Consider the following 6,192-nt stretch of genomic DNA (forward strand, 5'->3'; position numbering starts at 1 on the left):
ATTATTCTGGATGGGTTTTCTAAAACCTGTAGTGGTCCAGTTCTTTAACCTGAGCCCCAAAGGGTTTTCTGAGCTTCCTGCTCGAAAATGAAATGCCCCAAATTAATTGAGTGCAATTACAAACTCTGTGTATACAATCGTGGTATCAAAAGAAAGCTAACACTTGTGAAATGTCATCAGAGGTGTAAATATTGCAGCAGATATTACTGTGTCAAAGTTACTGAGACTGGAACACAGAAAAAGTGAGTAGATTTTATTCCCGCCAAATTTTTTTATTTATTTTTTTAACATATAACCCTTTTAAAAACATGCTTCAGTTCACATTTCACAACAAACAAAGAAACAAACAACCTTTATTTGTCACATACACAATCATACAGGGTACAACATGTAGTGAAATGCTTGTGTCTGAGCTGCAGACCTTTAATTCCCGAAATTCAGTATAAACATCATCTGTGCAAAGTTTTATGTTTCTAAAGTGAAACCGTGAAAAATTACAGCACTGCCAACACATAAATATCCAGACGTTGAACAAAAAGGCCCAATTTTGCACACATTGAACACCATGTCAGTTGAATTTTTTAGGTATTAAACAGCAGAAATTATTTAATTTTATTAACAGGCCTAAAAATACTTTTTGAGCCAATATTTTTTTCTTTTTTTACTTTTTGAAGTTGAACAACTAAACAACAAATATACATAATAATGCAGTTATAGAAAGGGCAGGAAAAATGTCACAGCTTGCAGTATCTTTTACAACTCATGTATACAAATACAAGTCGGTAAACAAAAAAGGAATACATTAGGAGAAAAAAAACAAAAAAATGATTAAGAAAGAAAAAAGGGTGCTCGAGGTATAAATAACGTATAAATCAAGTGAAACATTTGACACAGCTCCTGTGTTTTACATGCTTTGGAATTTGTGCTGTTCTTTAGATTCTCTAGATAACTGTGGTGGTTTTTGTGGTCTTCTTTTGCGGCTCTTTCAGTGAATTTTAGTCAGAGCGCGGTGAAGCTTGGTGTTTGGAATCGGTGATAGCTCTGGAAGATAACCAGCCTTTCTTTATCCGGTTACATGAGGTCTGATGAATTTGTGGTTCAGTTTTGTTTGTTTAGTGGACTTGTGTGCATTTACGTAACTGCTCTTTTAATCATGGCTTGTTTTCGTTGTGTTTGGTGGTTGTAGAAATGGTTTATATGAGATTTTAGCGGAGATGTGCCCACAGAGTGAATGTAAAATGCAAATGATGCAGTAGAAACAGTCTACGTCATTTCCTGGATGCTGTACGAAAAGTAGCGGTAAGAAATCGAAGGCGTGACCGTTATGATTTTGAATATAATATCTGTGTGTGCGCTGAGTAAGTACTGAGTAAGTACTTTCAAGGCATAGAAATGACTCAAAATATTTATAACACTGTCTTTGCTCACTTATAGATCGTTAGACACACAGATAACATTGCATGTGCATGTGGTGTTTGAAGTACTTTCAAGTACAGATGAGATAACACCTTATCATATTATCATCGTCAGAAGTGAGCATATACGCACGCACTCTTATCTCTTCTATGTAAAGTTTTGAATATACCTATAATCCAGGTAACCTTTGATAACAGCGCACTAATACTATTAGCTTAATCTAAGATATGGGTGTCGGAATAGGTGTTCTCCCACTTATTGCGCTACCATGAAGTGAGGGGTACAAGTTAAACTGTCCAGGGTTAACATAGAAAGACAATCATCCACACTCACATTCACACCTGCGGTCAGTTTAGAATCCGAAAAACGATGTGGGCTTCATAGATAATTGGCAAACCTTCTGGAGGAAACCTGGTCTTGTTAGGAGAGACGGCATCCATCCCACTTTGGATGGAGCAGCTCTCATTTCTAGAAATATGGACCAATTTATTAAACCCCCAAAAATATGACTATCCAGAGTTGGGACCAGGAAGGAGAGTTGCAGTCTTACACGCCTCTCTGCAGCTTCTCTCCTCCTGCTACCCCCCCAAAAACCCATCTCCATTGAGACTGTGTCAGCTCCCAAACAGACAAAAAACAAACTTGGTGTTAAGACACCAATTTGGCAATTTGGGGGCACGGTCATTCTCTACACATGTTCAGATGCATCTATGCTTCTATGGAAACTGTTCTTATGGCGAGAGGTTCTGGTGCGAATGGACCGGAGCCTCCTGCCTGAGGGGAGCAGGTCAAACAGACTGTGTCCAGGGTGAGAAGGGTCAGCTGTGATCCGAGCTGCACGCCCCAGTGTCCTGGAGGTGTACAGGTCCTGCAGAGATGGGAGTTTGCAGCCAATCACCTTCTCAGCAGAGCGCACAACACGCTGAAGTCTCTGTTTGTCCCTGATAGTGGCTCCAGCGTACCACACGGTGATGGAGGAGGTGAGGATGGAGTCGATGATTGCAGTGTAGAACTGCATCATCATCCGTGTTGGCAGGTTGAATTTCTTCAGCTGCCTCAGGAAGTACATCCTCTGCTACGGCATCATGCCCTTGGACTCATTTTTACAACTTTTTAGTAGGAAAAAAAGAGGAATTTTAATTAAAAAATGTTTGACATTTGTGAAAATGTAATTTTTCCTGTATTCATTTTTTTTTGTTATTGGTTTTTTTTTTTTTACATTTGTTTTGGTTTTTATTGCCTTTTGAGTCAAAAGTCTCCAGATGCAGATGCTTGGTTTCCTGGTATTTCAAGACATTAATGCAATGGAGAGGGATTTAAAAAAGAAAGAAAGAAAAGAAACAGTGGAAAGTGAATCTCACATGAAGCGGAGGAGCTCAGAGTTCTCTCATTAGTCTAAATATCTTCGGAAGTGAGTGCAGATAGTAGTGGGAACATTTACTCAAGTACTTAAAATACATAAAGTCTGTGTTTCAGGTAGGTGTTTCCATGTTATACTAGATTCTGCTGTACTATGTTTTGGGTATAAATATTGTTTTTTCAGCTCACTGACACTTATTTTAAAGCTTTAGTTGTTTTTGTATTATAGCTCAATAAGGGCAATAACTATGTTACTAATTACAAAAAGTTGGCACACTGTACAATGTAAACAAACAGAATGTATATGTATATTATAGCACCAAATCACAGTAACAATCACCTCAAGCTGCTTTATGTTGTAAGGCAAAGACCCTACAGTAACAATAAAAACAAACAAACCCAAAAACCCAACAATAATCATATGACGCTCTTTGAGCAAGCACTTGGTGATAGTGGAAAGGGAAAACTCCCCTTTAACAGGAAGAAACCAGGCTTGGAGGGTGAGGGTGGTGGTGCTATGATGATTGTAAGACGAGCATGACCTGTGCACAGTGCAAGAAATGTGTGTGTGGGTGTGTGCGTGCATGAGTATGCACACACTCATCCATGTGTACACTTGTGCAGACAAGAAACTTGACTGTTGGACAACAACTGTTCCATGTTCTGATTATTTGAGCGATGTCATTATTTTCTGTTTCACAAATATGTACACCCCCCCCCCCCCCCCAAAACAAACAAACAAACAAACAAAAAGAACAAGTACATAAAGACTCACACAAAAAATAAAGCAGAAGAAAACCCTTCTTCAACTCTGCCGTGGCCGGTCCCAAGCCTGGATAAGGAAAGACGAAGGGTGAGTGAAAGGGATGTCTAGGGTCACAAAAATCAACATGACTCATTCTAAAGGGCACAGACGTGCACCCAAAATTAGAAAACAATTGGATGAAAGATTTTGAAGATTCACTAAATCTGTCATCACCAAAAACCAATAGGGTGTCAGTAATCTTGAAAAGATTTGAATGCAAACTTTCCAAGATACATTTATTCTACAATAAAAGTTTGGCCTGATGGCGGTGCTGGGGTTCTACAGTGTGGCCTGGTGGCCAAGTGGCAAGGTGTTAGTGTTGTAAACTGAAGATCTTGGATTCAATACCCATCTATACCTTTAATACAAGCTGACAAGGGAAACAAAAAGTCCCTTTCTGTACTAGACACTAGCTGTAAGAAACAACAGTCCGTCCAGGAGCAATGTTCTCCCGAAAGTCTGTTCTGGGCATCTTTTTCACTCATCAAAGTGACTTCTTCAGTTTCACCTGACTGCAGGTTTCCACAGCCTTATAAAGAGTACATCTGCATAATGTCAGAAATTATACACAAGCATAAAAATAACAGTCCACTCAAGTTTTACAAAACACCATTGCTTATTGAGTAATAGAGCGTTATATACTGTTTATGATTTAACACCACCATGATGGTTTGTGGAGCATTGTGGAGTGAAATGTCACTGCTAAAGCTTGGCTGAAACTGGGTGATAGTAATTCTAACAGAATAATGCCGGTGTTGACCAGATGCACTATAAATGTGGCAACACTTTACAAGCTTGCAACATTTTTTCATGCTTTCCTTGGAATGATGTTCGCATTTGGCAATCTTTCTCTGGGTTTTTGGAATATTGGAGAATGTTGCTTTTGAATGGACTGATTCTTATGCAGTGATTCTCTACTTTGAGCACTCAAACCAACTAAGATGACAAACATGTTCATCAATTCATTTAATTGAACAATTCAAGAGGAATATGATGTTACGGTATGGACAAAGCTCAGCCTGTGTGGCATAGTGGCCAAGTGGCAAGGCATTGGTCTCGTCTGCCAAAGCTCATGGGTTCAATCCCCATCTGTGCCTTTAGTACAGTGATTAAAAACCTGTTTGATTCTGTACTTGCTGATCACGTTGCTTTAAGTAGGGGAAACACTCTGCTCCCAATAACCAGAAACACTGAACAGAACTTTAGACATGACTCTGGTGCAACAACATCACTGTTGTTGGCGCTTTACTCAGTGTGAGTATCAGTTTCCTTTACTCACAGGTTAAATATTTAACAGAATATAACATACGTTGTGAAGAGTCAAAGTGGACGATCCAAACAGGATATCTGACAACAGGAGACATTCGCAAAAGCATATTTACACTGATAATTCATATTAATGTTAATAATGACAATTTAATGACCATAATGCTTCCATCAAACTGAAATCCACCATTAATAAATCCTCAATTGATTTTTTAGACACAACTACATTTAAGGGCCCAAATTTCCCAAATGACCACAAATTAGATGTTAAAGTCTTTTTCAAACCTACAGATACACATGCCTTACTGTTCAGAACAAGTTTTCACCCAAAACACACATTTGCAGGGATAATTAAATCCCAATTACTGAGATTTCACAGGATCTGCACTCAACAGAGTGATTTGGGGGAAGCTGTCAAGATTTTATTCTCAGCTCTCTCCACTAGGGGGTACTGTTGGTCCTTTTTAAGAAAATGTTTCAATTCATTCTTGCAGACCAAGCCAATTGATGTTTCTCCCCTCATCCCAGTGGTGATCACATATTCTCCCTCCACCTGCAAATTGGTCAGAGTTATCAAGAGCAACTTTCAAAGGTTCACTCAGGACACACATATGCTTCAGGATCACAAGGCAATTGCAGCCTTCAGGAGGAACAAAAACCTGGGTGATCTCCTTGTAAAGGCTAAAATCTCACCTCTCTCTGAGCCTAAGCGCAGAGATCAGGGCAATTTTTCCAGCACCACAAGTGGGTGGGCAGTTATTCCAATGGTAATGTTTTTCTATCACTGTGCAAAGGGACTCCAAGATCTAAAAACTGTGTATATTTGATCACTTGTAGGAACTGTGGAATCCAATATGTGGGAGAAACAGGAAATACACTTTTGGTTAGATTCACAGTTTTTGCCTTGTTGGGAGCTTTTAAGGACCAGCCTTGAATTTTACACATTTGATAAGTGAAGACTGGATGCTTAGTGACGAGAGCTGGGATAATCTGGACAGAATCTGCAGCCTGCATCTCCAAATCAGAAATGGCTTTAGATCTGACGCTAGCAGACAGGCATGCATGTCTCAGGGTGATTACACACTAACACATTGTGATTAATCACACACATTTGTATACATTTTATTCACAAGATTTAAAAAAAAAAACAAAAAAAAAAAACACTATACAAAATGTGTTTTTGTGACAGGCCGCTAGTAACAAAATGCTTAAAGATTTAAAATTGGTTCTTTCCCAAGTTTTCTGTTATGTGCACACACATTCCTTGACTTAGGTGCTTTTTAATTCTCCAACAATGGTCAGTGCCAAGTGTTTACACAAACAAAAAACAAACAAACAAAAAACAT

Source organism: Oreochromis niloticus, unplaced genomic scaffold (genome assembly GCF_001858045.2).
Source record: "Oreochromis niloticus isolate F11D_XX unplaced genomic scaffold, O_niloticus_UMD_NMBU tig00006697_pilon, whole genome shotgun sequence".
Lineage (NCBI taxonomy): Eukaryota > Metazoa > Chordata > Actinopteri > Cichliformes > Cichlidae > Oreochromis > Oreochromis niloticus.